We start from the raw sequence: 18,970 nt of genomic DNA, 5'->3' as shown, positions 1-18,970 counted from the left end.
ACCAAACCTTAATGGTATCTCAAATGGTTGCTTAATACAATTTTCTTTATTGCCTATTGCCTGTGTGGAGGGCATTGTGGGGGTTGGGGCTGCAGTTAGTGTTGGGTGTGTGCACGGGGGGGGGGGGGGGCTGGAGGTATGGGTTGGCAGAGCTGTGGTCAGGAGAAAGTGGAGATTACTCTTTATGGCCTCGATGGTGGAGGTCTACGTCAAAAAATGGCCGTCCATTACAGCGGGCTCTATTAGGTTAATGACTTAAGCAGCTTTATTGCCATGAGCTCATTACTTAGAGAGGCCAATATAATTGGCAGCCCCACTGGAGCCCACCGACTGGTCTGTTGGTAAAAGAGGGGTTTTCCCTCTGCATCCTGGGAGATACTCTTGGTATGTTCTATACTCATCTGTCTCGTGGAGACAGAAACAGCTTACTAAGAGCAGCACACCATTATACATTAACATACATGCAGTAAACATTCACTCCTGAACCCTTAGTCCTAATTATGGCAATGACATCACATGCCATTAAGACCCTATGACGGACATACACTGACAATATCTTACAGCTTGGAGAAGTGTGTCTATATATGGATATACAGTATGCATGTTCGTGTTTGTAGATGGCATCCAACAGACAAGCAGTGATAATTAACAGCAGCAGCATCTTCATTGACTGCCCCTCCATCATTTCATCAGCCTGGTGCTTCCTGGCTCTGCAGCGTCCAGCACGGAGCTGCAGGAGTTGAAAATGGTGCTTTAGTGACCTTCATTGGTTTTACTTCTACCTTTGCTGCCGGAAAGTAGAAGTGTACTCTTGGGTGTGATCAGGACTTTATAACATCTCTGAAGGACATGGTAACTACACAGGATCATTAAGGGCAGGCACAAGACACTATAAGAGAAAAGGTAGATTTCTTTTTCCATTTTGCATTTAAAATAAAGTTTTAATTTTGCATATGAGAATTACAGTAAAAATATCGATAATAAATTAGAAATTTTAAGATTCAAGTGCATTACAAAGAAAATCGATTGAAAAGTCTAAAGGATCCAGATTTTACTTTAATCTTCTTGACACACTCTCCTGTTTCTCTGTGCTCCATATTTGACACTTGCTGCTTTGTCAATACACAGCATTAGCTCTGCAGTTCCATGAAATGTGAAGCTTTGACTAATATTTATAAGAATTCCAACTTTTACTGGAATTACTGTTATTATTGCATTTTCCCAAGACCTTGTTTTAGCCCCTTAATTCCACTCACTTCTCTGTTTGAGTGTGTTTCCATATTTAACATTTGCTGCTCACAGAATTCAGGCTGCTGCTGGCTGTGTGTGCTTCCATCAGAGTGCATGTGCGAGATGTGCAAGACTGAGATTTTGTGTGCGTGCGTGTTTGTGTGTGTGTGTGTGAGTGTGTGTGTGTGGCAGGGTAAAGCGTCCGGTGAACACTGGTAGATAACAGAGTGTTTCTGTTCTCTGCTCTGCTGAACACCAATCACTTCCTCTTTCGGATAAAGCCCAGCGCAATGAAAATAGACGAGTGAGTGTGTATGTGAGTGTTTTTCTGTATTTGCAGGGATGTGTGACAATGAACTGTTTTAAAAGTCTGGTATTAAACATTCTGCAGTTTTGCTGATCGAGCTGTCCTTGAGTCACTTTTCTCATCATGGTTTGGAATGACCCTGCAGCAGATAAAAACCTACAAACCATTGGTTTGGGCATTTCTAAGTCCCTAATGCTTTGGCCTGCTGCCCGCGTCGAGATTTCTTAGCTAATGGTGCTGACCTCTATTAGTGCCCCCTTCTGTCACAGACTCATCTCGTCCACCTTCCTCCAGATATTACTCTCCTTCAATTCAGCTCCTGGTTCCTACTGTTCCTTAAATACACTGTTTCTTTCAACTATCCTTTCTCCTACCAATCTGGGAGGAATGACACTGACCCTCCTCTTGGCAGCATCAAGAATGGATCAGGACATTATGACACTTGAGGGGGATCAAACCATTAATATGGCAATAAAAAAAACAAGATTTTGCCACAGTGGTGTGTCTCACACAAGAGCATCAACGGAAAACACGAATGAAAAAGCCTCATCCAACTGCAAAAATGGACAAGACAACGAAAGAGAGTGACAACGGATGTTTGCATCAAAAGCAAATGCAGTCCAGCAAGCCATTGTTTGTGAAAACCAGGACGAGTCAGTCACTGCTAAATGCTGGTCTAATTAATATATTATGCCATGAAGTGTTGAGTTGTTTCCTGATGGTTCGGACATCACCTGAAAAGGAAGATTCAGGCTCATGAGGAAGACAAATTATAATAAAGGAAGGTTGTAAATGATCATCAATTTATAATGTTTCCCTTATATGAGTGGTTGGGTGAGGGCTTGAAGTGAAGGGATTGGCTTGGGGTCAAGTGTGTGTGTGTGTGTTTGTGTGTGTGTGTGTGTGTGTGTGTGTTTGTGTGTGTGTGTGTTTGTGTGTGTGTGTGTGTGCTAGCAACTAAAAATAAAACAGTTTAATAACAACTCTTGGTGGAAAAACTGTTGCATGATTCAATGCACAAATTTGCAATTTTAATGAGAATGACAGATGGACACGTCTTTTTTAAGCTTACAGTGTTTTCCAAATGTACAACACCCTAATATTATGTTTCATGGTGGCAGTTATTCCTTCATCATTTCTCCAAGTCATAGTCCAAAGCTTTGTCTGTTCCTTCACTCTCCCTCCGCCTACATGTAGTCGATCTCACAACTTGTGAACCGACCAATAATGAAAGTTTCTACAACAACACCCTAACTTTTCAATTTGTACCGATAACAGTGTGTTTGTTTTGAGGATTTGCCGAACTGGAACCATAACATTTTTTATTAATTAGCAAAACATTAAGTTCACTTGCATCTTGAATAGTTAATTATAGGAAATTAAAGATATCTCATGTTTGTATTCAGGTTTTACTCAATTTTCCTATTTCAGCTAGAATCTGAATAAGTTTTTATTTGATTTATCATTCTGGAAGTTTAATTTACTTTTGGTCAATTTTTGTATTTTTGCTTCAGAGTAGTTTATCAGTTGTTTGAAATAATTTCCCTCAATGTCTGTCTTTGTCTGGTTTCCCACCATTCAGATTGTCGGCTTCACCCTATTGTGGACTTATGGAACACATATCTGACGTAGAAATCCCAGATGTGTCCCTGTGGTCACATATGATAGAGTGTGAAATTCCTCTCTCTGTCTGAGCGCCCTCCTCCTTTTACTCATCTTGTTTCCTCCATCACTGTTCTATTGAACAACCAATGGCTAGATTATTGACGCTCTCACCAAGGAGCGGCTGATGAATCTCTGCTATGAGTGATGGGTATTGCATTGAATTTACATTGCCACCCCAGCTCTCTGTCATCATTAAACTCGATGGCTGCAACAGGCCGTCACAAGACAGTGATGGAGAAATATATTTATTCAATCCTTTGCTCATGAGTTCTGGCTGATGTGGCCATCAGGCTGTGGCTTTTAGGGGCTGATAAATCAGCCCTCGTTGTGGTGGAGCTGGGCTTCGTTTCTAACTGGCTTAAGCCTTGACATCTTCTTCTGAAGGAAGCAGTGACAAGAGCAACAAAAACTAACTGTGATCCCCACTGTCGTCGTGATAAGTATCAGTCAGGACCATGATGATGAAGCGTTACGCTTCCTCCCCTGTGGTGCCTGCTCTGATGTCACTGACTGATAAAATAGCTCTATCAGAATCAATGAAATGTGTGGTGACGGGTTATGTTAGGGTTAGGGTTGGGAGGAGAACATGTGAAAAGGAACATGATATAAAATGAATTCCTTTTAAATCATTCAAATGAGCACCACTGCTAAAATAATTTATTCGTATAAAATGTTACACAAAGGTTTGCTTAATCCCATTTTCAAATAGTAATTATTTCAATCATAGCTTAGCAACCGTCACTTGGAATGGCAGGCATGTTAAGCTTTAGAATTCTTCAACTGTCAAAGCACTTTCCATGGAAGAGTACATTTAAAAATCCTTATTTTTGACTAACATGTTCAGTCATTAGTATGTCCCTATTTGGAAAGCCAGAAGCTACTACAGATTCACATAAATGATAACAGCATGGTGCCGGTCGATATTGAATTTGGCCAAACTCGTATGTGACATAGCATTATATTTCATGGGTTAGTGCTCATTAAAACACCATTATGATGTATTAAATGTTAAATATTGTGTCAGTATGAAATAACAGTCAGACTATGGCTCTTTACAACAAGGCAAGAGCAGTGTGGAGAAAAATGTCACAAACTAAACAGAAAGTTTACTTGTGTGGCTCATACAGAAAGTTAAACTGGAAATTTTTTCATATTAGTCAACTCTAACCGATCATATTACCAAACATTAGACTGACTTTAGGATTGGATTCATCGTGCTGAGATCTAAGTTTTAAAGATTGGCACGGCATTAAGCAATAAAGTTGAATGAATACAACTAATATGTGCCCTCGAATTATTTCATGTACTTTGAGTAAATGAGGCCACTATGGAAATATGCATTGTGAGGAAAGTTTGCAGTGTAGGCAGAGATCAGACTCTTCAATAGTCCATAAAAATACAGCTACGATAGCTTTACCTTCCAGTAGGTATTGGGGATACATTCCGAACTGTCCTGCTGTTGTGATGTTTCTTGCTGATCGCAGGATGAGGACTGCAATTGGCAACTTTTAAGGTTTAACGTTTTCTTCTGCTCTAACAATGCAAGGGTTGATATGGTAACTCAATCAATACACCTTCACTGTCAATATGGATTTGAAAATTATTGGGTTTTATTGGTTTCCAACTGGTCAAAATGACATGCAAATATTGTATTTTTTCACTTTGGGGGGAAAGTGTTGCAACATATTGCTCTAGTGTGCTCTGGCAGCATTACATTTTTATGTGAAGGAACATAACCCATGAAAGGTATAGCACCTGAAACTGTGGTCTATTAATTCCATTGCCCTCATTATAGAAAATACAATTTTAGAAAAAACTACAAATTCTTAGAATCTGAAATTGCAGTAAGATCATTATGTATTTCAAACAAAATATACAATTAGTTGACTCACTAGAGCTTTCATGATTGTAGGTTTAGATGAAATATGTCTTTTAAGTAATTTGAAAGAATTTCAAATATAGCAGTCTCACTAAAGATTAAAAAATGGACTTACTTTGTCTGGTAATTTTGTTTTTCGAGAAATGACAGTTTGCTATAAACGATGTACAGAGAAGCTGTCGTGTCTCAGGAGTGACAAACACTTACACATCATTACATCACGAGGAGGATGACCATTAACCTTTACAGACAGCACCTTAATTAGACAGGAAAGAATGGCAGCTCTCTGAATTGGAGAGGAAGGGGACGTCACAGTAACCTTTTTGTCATCTCAGTGCGTAGGAAAATGACAAGGTCTGACGCCTCCTGAATGAATCGCATCAGGGACATTTGGTCCATAGATGTACTTACACACAGTGTGGGGGTGTTGCAACCACGAGGCCCGAAGAACAGTTCAACATTGTTCAGCATGGAATCCTTCCTGGAGCACTTGGTTCATTACATTGTGCCACATCAAGTCTGGATGAGTGATACATTCATGTTGTCTCAGTTATATGAGGGCATAACTTAAATTTACTCGTAACTTTCCTCACTTCACGTTAAGTCTCCACCTCTTCCACTTAAGCAATTCTCCCACTTTTAAGATGACATGGAATCTAACTAAAATAACCTCCCAACCCTCCATCAACATCTTTGTTTTCCAGCAAACCTACTATTAAGGCTTGGGTGTAAAAGTCAATGAATTCTTTTAACCAGGTCTCGATTGGATCAGGCCTCCCAGCGTCTGGCAGGGAGAAGATAAGACCTGTTATCTCTTCCCAACAAACCTGCAACCTCCCTCTGTCCTCCCCATGACTGGACCACAGGAAAGGGAGAGGAGAAGAAAATAAAGATTACAGAGAGATTTGTATGTATAGAAGATGCAAAGATACGATGTAGAAATCTAAAGCAAAATATCCTAAAATAGTGTCAAACATAAAAATAAATAAGTAAGAAGAAAATGGGCTAATGGTCGCAGCAGGCAGAACAGCAATCTTGGAACGGTATGTTAAACTAATACTTACTTATTTTAATCGTCCAGCAGAGAAAGCATGCTAACTTTGTAACCAGAATTAGGCATTGGAGATGATATATTGCTAATTTTGAACATTATAGATAGAATGTCAAATAGTCTTGCCTGTTGACAGAGACTGTGTTGTTGAATGATGTCCACTGATAAAGCTAAATATCTAGACAAAACTATTTACAATTTCAGCCTATCAGAGCAGACTAAACATACTTGTCTGGGGTCTCTCCTGGTGTAAGGTTGTGTAGTTTGTGATTGTGAAGTCACGTGGTATGAACTCAAAATGACTGCAATACTCCTGATCAAAAGACATCATGTTGTGTAGTCTGAATGGCTTTCGATGGAGCGTAATGATTTCACGACAATTAAACTAATGATAAAAGAAAATAAAAAGGAAGAAAATTACATTTTCTAATATGATGATAAAACGCAATAAAGAGATAAGATAGGCTGCTATTGATGTATGCTATTTTAACCTTTTCTGTAGTTTAGATATATCCTATATCATGAAGGGCTCAAGTGGACAGTTTGAAACATTGGTATCAGTCAGAATGAAAAGTTTAGATAAGTAAGGGGACAATACATCTGCAACATCTGCAACACACGCTGCACAGTCACAATTGTGCTTTAAAGGATATTGCTTTTGTCATGTGATTGTTTTGAATCAGACTAAATTTAGCATCTGTTGTGGTTCTGTCTAATTTACTGTTTAGCTATCAGCCATTTCCCACAGGATAAGTCCCTAACGAGTATTTAATTAATGACATTGATTCATTTGGTGGAGGGAAATCTGCTTCATGGATCAGACTCTGAGATCAGACACAGTGATGTGTCTCATTGTTTCTCAGACCTAGTTCCAGTCACTGAATCATCCATGAATTTAGAAAAAAAACTGTTTTTTTACATGACTTTATTCTGATGGACTGTGAAAGTATTTTTCACTGGTGCTGTTTGGCTTAGCAGTTTAACTACATAAAGTTGCCTCCACAATACCAACGAATTTCAAATTTTGCATTTAGTTTTTCCGATTCCCTTTACACCAGCACGTTGAATCAGGGGTGGAAACTCGATGAGCCAGGCAAATAAGTCAGCATTGTAGACCATCATAATTGTGGGCGTGGCCGTGTGATGCTGCCGTGGTTCACTCCTTACATCCTGGTAGGTCTCTGATGATGGAGGTGAGTGAAACTAAGAACTGAAGGAGATGGTTATCAGATGACTGGTCTCTGCTGTTCATGTTTCCTCTGTGTTGATTTAATTAGTGTGTGAGTCCTGAACTCATTTGGGCTGGGTTGAAATATTCAATTCTCTCTAACCCATATCTGACAGTCGAGCTGTTGTTAATTTCTCAAGTTTTGAACATGATTGAACATATTTTTTCTGTCCCCTGAGTCTGTTGTTTGCATCCTTCAGTTTGCGCAGAAAATGATTCCTGACAGACCTGTGTCTGTTAGCAAGAGCAACAACAATTACATTGTATGACATTCCTACAGGAAATTGACACCTGATTGTTTTCTCCTTCCTATGATACAAATCTTGTGACTGCGTGCATCTGAGTGAATAAAACACTAACATTCTTAGAATAAATGTCTTGTTCCATCAAGATAATAACTTTTATAAAGAAAAAATATCATCTTTTAGAACTTCAGAGCTCCGAAGAAATGCACTATATGTAAGTTTAAAAGACTATTTAACACAAACAACTCTTACATTGAATGAAATTAAAAGCAATGAACTAATACAGTGTTAAAGCAAGAAAATGGAAATTTAAAGGAATGTATTGAATGAAGTATTCTTCATTTAAATAAGGCCAGGGGATGGGGAAGGTTTTGTTGCTGTGCTCTATCGTTGGTGTTATCAGCCATGTTGTCTAATTCTTAGCTTTCATACACGCTGTTACTCCGTGTCATGGACATACTGTATGTGCTGCGGCTCTTCTCTGCGCTAGAGTCTCCCTCTTGTTTCTTCTGTCTTGATTCGTCTTTTACTCTGTGTTAAGTTTGTTGGAGGTGTGAAATGCTCTCATACAACTACCAATCTTGTCAGTACTATTTTCCCATCCATTAGGCTGATATATGTCTTGATGTTGGGAAGGCGGAGCTCCTGATGCAAAAATAAAACAACTGAAAATTGCCCATGAATGCATTAAAAGGAACGAAATGAGCCTGTTTGAAAATGTAAAAAGTACAGATATCTGTAGTAAAGTGTAGGGAGTAAAAGCAAATAGTCATCAGAAAAATACATTCTCAGGTAAATTACAGATAATTGAAAAATCTACTCAAGTATTTGTAGTTCTTTACCACCTAACTTTGCAGACAAGGTAATTAACAGTGATGTCATGTCTTCAAACTAAAGGATGGTGAGAACATTTCAAGTTTCAATGCCTATAACATTTCACAGTGTTAGGTGTATCGTAATATGATATAATATGATATGATATGCTATGTGGACACTGTGCTGGACAGAAATATCGGACGAGCGGGCGGTGAACCTGAGACGTCTCTGCTTTAGGACAGTCTTTTGGATTAGCTGAGCTAGCTGCAGTCTGTACTATATGGTTCTGCTATTGAACAAACTCAGTAATGGTCTATTGACCTCCAGAGGGCTGTCTTTACTGCTGCAACAACCTCTCCATCTCAAAAACTGCTCTGCGGCTTGGTCTTAGAAAAGCAACAATTGTGAATGTACTTAACAAAATAGTTCAGCCTCAACATTTATATGTTGTTGTCAATAGGCTCATATATAGTCTAAAGGAATGGAACAACATTTTTGGAAATACTAATATTGTTCATTAAATGTGACGCTGGAGTCAGGGACAGTTAGCTTAGCATTAGGACTGGTGACAGCCCGGTGCTATCTGTCTAGGACTCTAGGGGATGATGAACCAGAATACTTTATTGAGCAGTGACGTCTAAGCTGCCTGCATGGCAACCTCACAACAACAAACCTCTATGTGTGTGTGTATGTGTGTGTTTGTGTGCGTGCGTGTGTGTGTGTGAACTAAAGTAGCAAACCCTCTCTAGTTTTTTGATACCATCCGACTGAAAACAATCGGACATGATGCTCACACAACCTGAGGCAGGAAATATTCCTGGAATAGTAAACTAAGCTATCAGGTTGACATGTAATCTTTGTGAATCCTCTAAATCAAGCTGCTGGTGAAATCGCTTACACTGCCCAAAATGCAAAGGTCTGATTGGAGGACAGAGAGTTTCATTAACAAAGCTCCTTCAACTTGAAGATTTGTGAGCTCTTTCAAAGAGTTGATCCCTTATTCTCTCCCTTCTTTGTTAATGTGTTTTTAAGAGCTCTTGATTCCTGGCTAAAACATTAGATTAAAGTTGTAAATTAATGGTGGAATAAAACAGATTTTTGGGGAATTTGTGCTGTTATTGATGGGACAGACTGAAGTCTGAAAGGGGGAGATAGAGCGCAGGACATTCAACAAAGGAAGAAAGCTGGAATGAAACCTTAGTGCATCCTCTAATGCACTACCTTGAACACATCATCAGTGTTGTACCTAGAAGTCATTGGCAGTCTGAGGTCTTACAACAGATACCTCCATTCAGACAACCGTGTTACGATACGAGTCGGGTGGACCCCAGAGCAGAGGCAAAACACAGAGCACAGAGGTTGTGCGTTCAATTACGTTTATTTAACGTGGGACAAGGTAGATAGGCTCCGGGAGATTTTCAGCGCAGAGGAGAAGCAGGAGGGCAGGACGAGGGGGTGCTGATGGCTCCGGGAGTTCTTCAGCGGGAAGGAGAAGCAGGTAAGCAGGATGAAAGGGTAGCTGGAGGACAGGAGAACAGACACGAGGATTAACGTAGATAATATCCACAGGAGAACCTGACGTAGGAGCCGAGAACGAGAAACTACCACTGTAGTGACGAGGACGAACTGGCGATGACTCCGCGCCCAGCCAGGGCAGATATAGTGAGCAGTTGATGAGTGCAGGTGCGCCTGGTGAGCCCGAGTCATCTAACGAGACGAGCTGCACCTGCGGGAAAAGGAGAGAAGAGAGGAGGAGGGGCACTGGAGGAACAGAGAACTGTGACAGTACCCCCCCTCAACGGACACCTCCGGGAGTCCCACCAGGACTGTCCGGATTGGCCCGATAGAATTCTCGGAGGAAGGTAGGGCCAAGGATGAGTCGCCGGGAGATCCAAGACCTTTCCTCTAGACCGTATCCCTCCCAGTTCTTATGATCCGTACAGATGAGGAATGGATGCTCCGATCCTTCCAGCCAGTGGCGCCAGGACCACGGCCAATTACCGACATCGTAGTTCTGCTCAGCGGGGGAAAAACGGTGTGAAAAAAAAGCACAAGGGTGCATTTTACCGTCCCCTAGGGAACGTTGAGAGAGGACCGCCCCGGCCCCGGTGTCGGAGGCATCCACCTCCACCACGATCTGCAGGGCCGGATCAGATTACATAGTCCATGGGCCAGACCACATATTGGTAATATCTGAGGGGGCAAAACTTTACCTATACTAAGTTGTGTGTAAGACTGATATGAGTCTATTAATATATTATAACCCTTGCACAAAAGCAGCTTTTCATATTTTAGGGCTATATTACCGTTTTCACTGATCAGTGCTTTTGCGAAATTCGCCCAAATCGCTAACGTGCTAATATCATCTTAACAGTGATATAATTTTAGTCATTAGCTAAATTATTTTTATAAGTCAAATGCTGCAACTATTGAAAAGAATACATTTAGATTTTTCATACACGTTTTGTTGTTATCACTTGAAAATCTGATTCTTAGATGGCACCAAGATCAGCCTTGATAAACACTTATATACATTGTTGTATTCGGGTGACCACAATCGTGCGCAGTTGAGCATTTACTTTCAGCTTTTAACAGAAGAGAAAAGAAAATTTAAGTTTCAGTCCTGAAGGAATGATGGAAGAAACCAGCAGCGTGCATAAGAAGCAGGCAGGGATGACGTTCATCATCCATTGCTCCAGTGATGACTCCAACCTAGTGTCACCCCGGAATCTAGAACCGGGGCAGACTTTACTGAAGTAAGCACAGATCCGGCAACATGCCCAAATTTTGGAACTTGCCGAAGGCCTGGGTGAGGGAGAGATCCCCCCAGTTCAATACACTCGGAAATGCCACTCCTGGACTCAATCACCAAAAAAGCTGCCTCTGTTAAGCCTGCGTAACCACTTGCAAGAAGATCGTCTAGAGATGTCCTGAGAGGCGGTGGTCTAGTGGCAGAAACTTGGACTATGGGCAGAGAAGGTCTCTGGTTCGTCTCGGGTCTGACTCCATGGAGAGACAACAAAAGACGAACCTGGATTGATCTGTCCAAAAATCCAAGAGACTCCCTACCCTGTCTAGTGCCCCTGAGCAAGGCACCTTACTCCCCAAACATCTGCTCCCCGAGCGCCGTACATGGTCGCTCACTGCTCTGTGTGTCCTGCACCAGATGGGTCAAAAGCAGAAGTTAAATTTCCCTACCTGCATGAGTGTGCGTTTGCATGTCTGTGCATGGGTTTGGGACTTATAAATGGATCTTAATCTGATTTTAGAATTTCCAGGATACTTGAAGATCATTGTATATTCTGTCAGAAAAAAAGTAAATGCCAGAAGAGTCAAAACACCAGGGAACCGCTAATACGATGTTCAGAGTTGCACGCTGATGATCGTATCAGAACAGCGGCAACCAGCAAACTCGACCAGAGGATACTTGCTATCATGCTATCACGAGTATAAAACTTGTTGCTGCTGAGGGGCATTACCATAGGTCCTGCTACCATGGATACACGCGTGGAGAGTCTGTTGCAAGTTCTGGTGGAATGGAACTAGTGTTGTGTCGTTCATGAACGATTCGTTCGTTTTGAACGAATCGTTACAAGGACTCGGGAGTAACGAGTCCACTCAAAGAGTGATTCGTTCATTTTCTCGTGGCCGCGCATCGGGACTGTTGCATAGGCTGCTGCAGGTCACGTGGAAAATGATCCAAAGACATGTATCCGGCAGATGAACGAATCACTGATCCGAAGACTCTGTTGGCAGAAGAACGAGTCACTGATCTGAAGACACAGTCGTGAGGTGAACGATTCGTTCATCTGCCGGGTACGAGTCTTTGGATCATTTTCCACGTGACCTCCATAGGCTCAGAAGAGGAAATAGATACCCAGGGCCGGCCCTAGCACATTTGGCGCTCTAGGCAAGCTTCACTCCTGGCGCCCCCCCCACACACGAAAACTTATTATAAAATTATTTATTTCTTCGTTGAAGTTGCTTGGACACACACACTCTAACCATAAGCCTCAATGTGCTAGCATGTTCTGACAACACCAAGGAGGTTCGTACCTCAATTTTTGCCTCATTTTACGCTAATGTTAAATAAAAAATGTTAATGTCGAGTATTGGTTGGAGATGTATGTTATGGGTCCAAAAATTGAAACCACAGCAACAAAGTATATCTGTAGAATACAGCATGAATGCAGCAGCAGTAACGACACGGAGCATTCAGTTCCACATCCAGACTGCATCTTATTCAAATTAAACACAATTTCAATTACAAGCATTTCTTTGAGTGTAACTGCATTTTAAACTGCATAAAACACACGTTCAATTATTATGGTGTCTCTTTCCTCCAAACATCTTAATATACATCATCACTCATAAAGAAATATAAACATTTACAATATAGACCTAATGAACATTAGCTTATAACTGGTCTTTATAAGTCACAATAACAATACATGAATTACAGAGTCTGTGTGTGTCGGAGCTGAACTACACACTGTAAAGTAAACAATATACTATCGCGACCCGCCTGCAAGACGACGTGCAGGTAAAATAAACACCTATACAGGTGAATGTAGCCCCGCCCACCTAGTGCGCGAGTGTCTCTCCTCACTGCCCAGCGGAGTTTCTAAGTTTTACCAGTCAACACGTCTCAATGACACCCGTGGTGATCAAGCGAGGCTTTAGGAGCTAACGTAGGTGACTCTCACCCACTACTACCCTGTAGAATACAGGATGGAAGCAGCAGCAGGAACGACACGGAGCATTCAGTTCCTCATCCAGACTGCACCTGACAGTACGGGGTGCAACTGCTCCGGTGCCAAACGTTCCACTTGAGTGCTGCTGTCATTTACTGATTTCTCTAATGAACCTACTTAAATTACTGTCAGAGTAATTAAATACAATAGTTTTGGCCATACCACATAGAGAAGGGGGCGCAAAAAACTCTGCCTAGCAAAAAAAAAATTTTTTTATTTTATTTTAATTTTTGCTCGGCGCAGTTTTTGGCGCCCCCCTCTGAGTGGCGCCCTAGGCAACCGCCTATGTCGCCTGTAGGAAAGACCGGCCCTGCAGATACCTCATTCCCTATCGCGGGACCGCTGTTAAAAAGCAGCCATGACTGACAGCTTTTGTGTGGCAGATCATATTTTTTTTAAGAAAACCTCTATTATATACAGTAAAACATGACAGTTTGTATGGTTTTAAATTGTCATTTATAGTCACACTGGCATTTAATTATCACGGGAAATAATTACACTGCACTAAACTATAAGTGTAAATGTAAAGTGAAAATAACAAAACCAGTCATTATGACTTTTGAATAGGGCTGAACGATATGGGGAAATACTCTAATTGTGATTTCCCCCCCCCAAATATTGCGATTAAGATTTAATATGGAATTCTTTTATTTTATCCTCTCTTTCCCCCCCAAAAAAACGTAATGAATGATTTAAATATATATATATAATATAACACAATATTAGATACTGTACAATATTCTTTCCCACATTTTTATTTAACTTCTCATTACAGAAACCAGAATAACAAATCATGTGTGTGCATTTAAGTAATTTAATCAGTAATTTTAAGTATAAACACAAGGCAAATTTACCATCTTGAGAATTTGTTTTTTTAAATATAGGTGTCTTACTGCTCTCAAGTCAGTAACATTTCCAGGGTTTGGGAAGGATACTTTCAAAACGTATTCTGTTACAGAATGCAGAATACATGCCCAAAAATGTAATCTGTAACGTATTCCGTTACATTAACTAATCTGAGTAACATATTCTGAATACTTGGATTATTCCACATTGAATTACATTTTATAAGTGTAGGAATGCGGCGTTGTTATAGTCAGTGTATCAGCAGCAGTTTAAGCTCTGTGTCCGCGGATGCGGCGGGCCAGCTGGATGTGCTGGCAGCGTGCGGATCAGCAGCTCCGTAGATCCCCGTTCATGTCCGTGTGGACGTGCAGTGGTATGGAGGCACCGGGCCGCAGCAGGAACAGCTGAACACCTCCGTCTCGCAGATGTGCATGTAGGTGACCGTGGGGCTCTGGAGCCCCGCCGCCCCGGAGCTCGGCTTGCTTTTCCGAGGAGCGATTTTCCCGTCCGCCGCCCGCACCGCGGTCACCGGCGAAATGAGCTCGCTCTGTGTGGCCGACACGTTGGCCGAAGACTCTGTGGGCAGATGAACGAAACACGTCGGGAGTTGAAAAACGGTAAAAAGATCCGAACTTCCCATCACTAAATGGAACAAGGAGAGAATGCAGAAACACAATATAAGGCAGAAGAGAAACATGCCCATGAGGAACTGCTTGCGGTTACCAGGAATGAACTCTTTTCCAATCCAGAGATAAGACCTGGTGTACAAGTGTAGCATCCTCCAGACATATGCACTTTCAGACCACTAATTAAACAGTTATACATGTAATCTGTGTTTTGAAGTACTGGTAATAAGACAAATGAAACAAAACTATTTTGTATGGCAAAACATTGTTTCCCTGTATCATGTGTAGTTTGATCATAATTATTGTGGTCTAGTGGCTTAGGTTGTTTATATACAAACTAAGGGAATATTATTTAGTTAAATTAAACTTAATATTGTATTTGAAGAAAAAAACACTAAATATTATTATTTGAAACTGCAAATTTCGCAAAAAGTACTTTTATATCCTTATAAATTGCATAATGTGAACTGCTCCAGTACATAGGAGGCCATTAAAAGTATTTATTGGTGGATTTATTTCAATGGAGATGAGATAATAGTATAATGGTATAGATATACTGGACGACTGGAGAATTCAGCTTTCCGCGTTAGCCCGACATGGGTCTCTCACAAATGCTCTCTCTGCACTAGGGGACCAGGAAAACAATATTTTAGGTGAGGTGAGTCTGGTGAGTGGTGTAGCGACTTTACTGATGTTCCGTATGAATCGGCGGTAGAAGTTAGCGAAACCAAGAAAGCACTGCAGCTGTTTCCTGGTCCCGGGAGTTGGCCACTCGCTCACTGCCCGAACCTTAGCTGGGTCCGCCCGAAGCTGACCCTTCTCCGCGATATAACCCGGGAATGGAACATGCACTTCTCGGCCTTTACAAACAGTTTGTTCTCCAACAGTCTCTGTAACACTTACCTGACATGTTGCTGATGTTCCTGCATGTTCCGGGAGAATATTAGTATGTCGTCCAAATACACGAATACCAAGCGGTTGAGCATGTCCCGCAACACGTCGTTGACTAGATTTTGGAAGACCGCTGGAGCATTAGTGAGTCCGAATGGCATTACTCGATATTCAAAGTGACCAAGAGGGATGTTGAAGGCCGTCTTCCACTCGTCTCCCTCTTTGATCTGAACCAGGTGATAGGCGTTGTGGAGATCCAGCTTGGAGAATACTGAGGCCTCGGGTAAGGGGCCGAAAGCAGCATCGATCAGGGGGAGAGGGTACTTGTTTTTTACCATAATTTGGTTAAGCCCGCGGAAGTCTATGCAAGGCTGTAGTGAGCCATCCTTCTTCTTTACAAAGAAGAAACCGGCTCCCACCGGGGATGAAGAGGGTCTAATGAGTCCCCCTGCGAGGTTGTCCTGGATGTACTTCTCCATCACCTCCCTCTCGGGCTTCGAAAGATTATATAGACGGCTGGAGGGAAACGTGTGTCCCGGAATTAAATTGATTGAACAATCATAGGGTCGGTGAGGGGGTAGGATAAGGGCCTTGTCCTTACTGAACACCTCCTGGAGGTCGTGGTACTCTGGGGGAACCTGAGATAGGTCTGGGGAGGAAGGAGGAGGTGATGGTGGGACAGAAACTGACGGGCTGTCTGAACAGAGGCAGTTGGCGTGGCAATGGGCGCTCCACCCAATCACCGTGCCTCTCCTCCAGTCGACGTGGGGGTTGTGGAGCTGTAACCAGGGCTGTCCCAGAACCAGGGGGGAGTGAGGTGAGGAGATGACCAGGAATTGGATGGTCTCTCTGTGATTTCCTGACGCCACTAGGGTGAGGGGTTGAGTCCGGTCGGTTATTTCAGCCAGGTGTCGACCATCCAAGGCACTAACCTCTCTTGGTCTTGGGAGGGGAGTGAGAAGAATGTTGCTCTGGGAAACTAGATTTGTGTCTATGAAGTTCTCATCAGACCCGGAATCCACCAGGGCCTTGAGGGGAAGAGAGAAAGTGTTGGTGACTAGTCTTGCTTCTAATAATCTTCTGGAGGGGGAAAGTGACGTGGAGGACTGAGTGTGGCTCACCAGGATTCCTCCTTTACCTAATGAGCCCCCTCTTTTGGCCGGTGGGAACAGACGGAGAAAGTGTGAGCGGGCTGACCACAGTAAAGGCACAGCCGTTCCCGGAAACACCGCTCCCTCTCAATGGCCGTGAGCCGGGCCCTCCCGACCTGCATGGGCTCCTCAGTGGAATCCCGGGAGGTGGATCTGAGTGCAGGATATGTCGGAGTTGGATTGAATGAGGTACGGGGAAGTGAAGCTTGGGCCTGCTGGCATCCTGCTCGCTCACGCTTTCTCTCCCTAAGGCGGTTATCTAACCTAATGGCTAGAGAAATCAAATCGTCAAGGGATTAATTTTTAGCTGCCAACTCATCTTTGATGTTATCCCCTAAGCTATGAGAAAATAAACTCTGTAGTGCGAGCGAATCCCAGCTGTTCTCTGCAGCGAGAATGCGGTATTCAACGGCGTAATCCGCCACTGAGCGTATCCCCTGTCGGAGCGAAAGCAAGCAGTTGGCTGCCTCCTTGCCCCGAACTGGGTGGTCGAAAACCTTTTTCATTTCAGCTTTAAACTGGTCAAATGAAAAATTTAATTGTGAGTCTCTTTCCCACAGCGCCGTGGCCCACTGCGCAGCCAGACCCGAGAGGAGACTCACAACAAAAGCTATTTTAACACGGTCACTATCATAACTGCGGGGCTGATGATCAAAAACAAGAGAGCATTGGAGCAGAAAGCGCCGACAAGTCCCAAACTCACCGGAGTAGCGTTCAGGTGTGGGCATGTGGGGATCACGGGTGGGAGCCACAGGAGTGTCGGCGGGCTTCGGGGTGGACGATTCCTGCGAGGAAGATGTGGGGGATAAGTTGAGACGCTCGTGGAGCTGTGTAAGCATGGTCCCAACGGAGTTCACGGAATTTACAAGTACTTGGAAGGTCTGGTCCTGTTGTCCCAGCAGGTTCCCTTGCTTCGCAATGGCGTGGCTGAGTTTGTTTGTCTCCGCGGGGTCTATTGTTTAATGGCCAGTTCTTGAGCCTCCTCCATCCTCTCCTCCAAGGGTACGGTTAGCTCCAGTAGAATGAGCTACCTTGTTGTTTCAGAGACCAAGAAGATGTCGGGTCCCAGCGATGACTGGCTAATGTGTGATGATGGAATTTTCCACTGCCTCTCCAGGTCTACTATCACCACTCAGTCTTGTGCTGTGGCCAGCATCCAGCTAAGTTTCTCCTGGAACTCTTCGTAGGCAGTTCACCCTTCCTGACTAACGCGATGGTTTCTGCTCGGGTGTGGGTGTGTCTGCTTGCTGATCCCCTTAATGATTGCCTCAGGGATGGACTTGAGGACCTGGTCATGTCTCCAGCGATAGCTCCTCTCACCACTTTCCTGCTACTACTTATTAATAGTTGCAAGGTCCCTTTCTCGGAAGACAGTAGGCATGTGGATGTGTCTACTTTGCCCAATTTAAACATGTTAGATGGGCTTGGAAGAACATCTTAGACTCCTTGAATCAACAACTTAATCTTCTGGGGGTTCCACTTCCAGATGTCATGTCAGGTCATTTTGGGCTCCTTCATCTGCTCCCACTTCATACAAGCTCCCTGTTGACGCATGGCCACTGTTCACAGAAATATGCACCTCCTCCTGCAAAAGCTTACGCCTATCTGCGCGGGTAACTGCTCACCTTGCGCCCAAAGCCTTCCACCACGACAATCAGGACTTCATATATGAGCAGAGGCCAGAGGATTCTTGGGCGCAAGTTCTTAATCATCCTTCCATTATAATCGTCGGTCTGCACTGGTGGCCTTGATGGATTCAGTGTCCTTCAGGCTGCATTTGACCCTAACCCTAACCCTTTTCTTTGATGGATGGTATCTGGACCTTTCCTAACCTGAAGCTGAACTTGTCTGTGACTTTCCCTCTTTTCAGAACCAAGGACCGGGACATTGCAGGTTTGAAACTCATGCATGCCCATGACATGAGCTTCTCTAGACCATGAAGGATCCATCAACAATAACGTATTCCTTTTCTCAACCTTAGTGTCCAACTTTGTTAAAAAGTTGGACTCCCCTCTCTTATGGAATGAGTTGCTAAAGTTTACTCTAAGGATCAGAACATATTATTTGATTTAATGTATTACAGCCACACATGTATTGAGTCCCTGCTTCTTTTCCCAGGTGGGTATTTCATGTAGTTGCATATCCATATATAAGGTGCACTGCAGTAATCCTGATCAGAGCGTCCCTCTGATACTGAATGCTTCATATGCCACTAATGAATCTTTAGAACACACGCTTGTGGGTATGTGTTTGTTTCCAGCTCAGAGTTTTGTTTGTGAGT

This window comes from Platichthys flesus, chromosome 1 (assembly GCF_949316205.1).
Source record: "Platichthys flesus chromosome 1, fPlaFle2.1, whole genome shotgun sequence".
NCBI lineage: Eukaryota > Metazoa > Chordata > Actinopteri > Pleuronectiformes > Pleuronectidae > Platichthys > Platichthys flesus.
The sequence above is the reverse complement of the archived record's forward strand: the minus strand, read 5'-3'. Positions refer to the sequence as shown.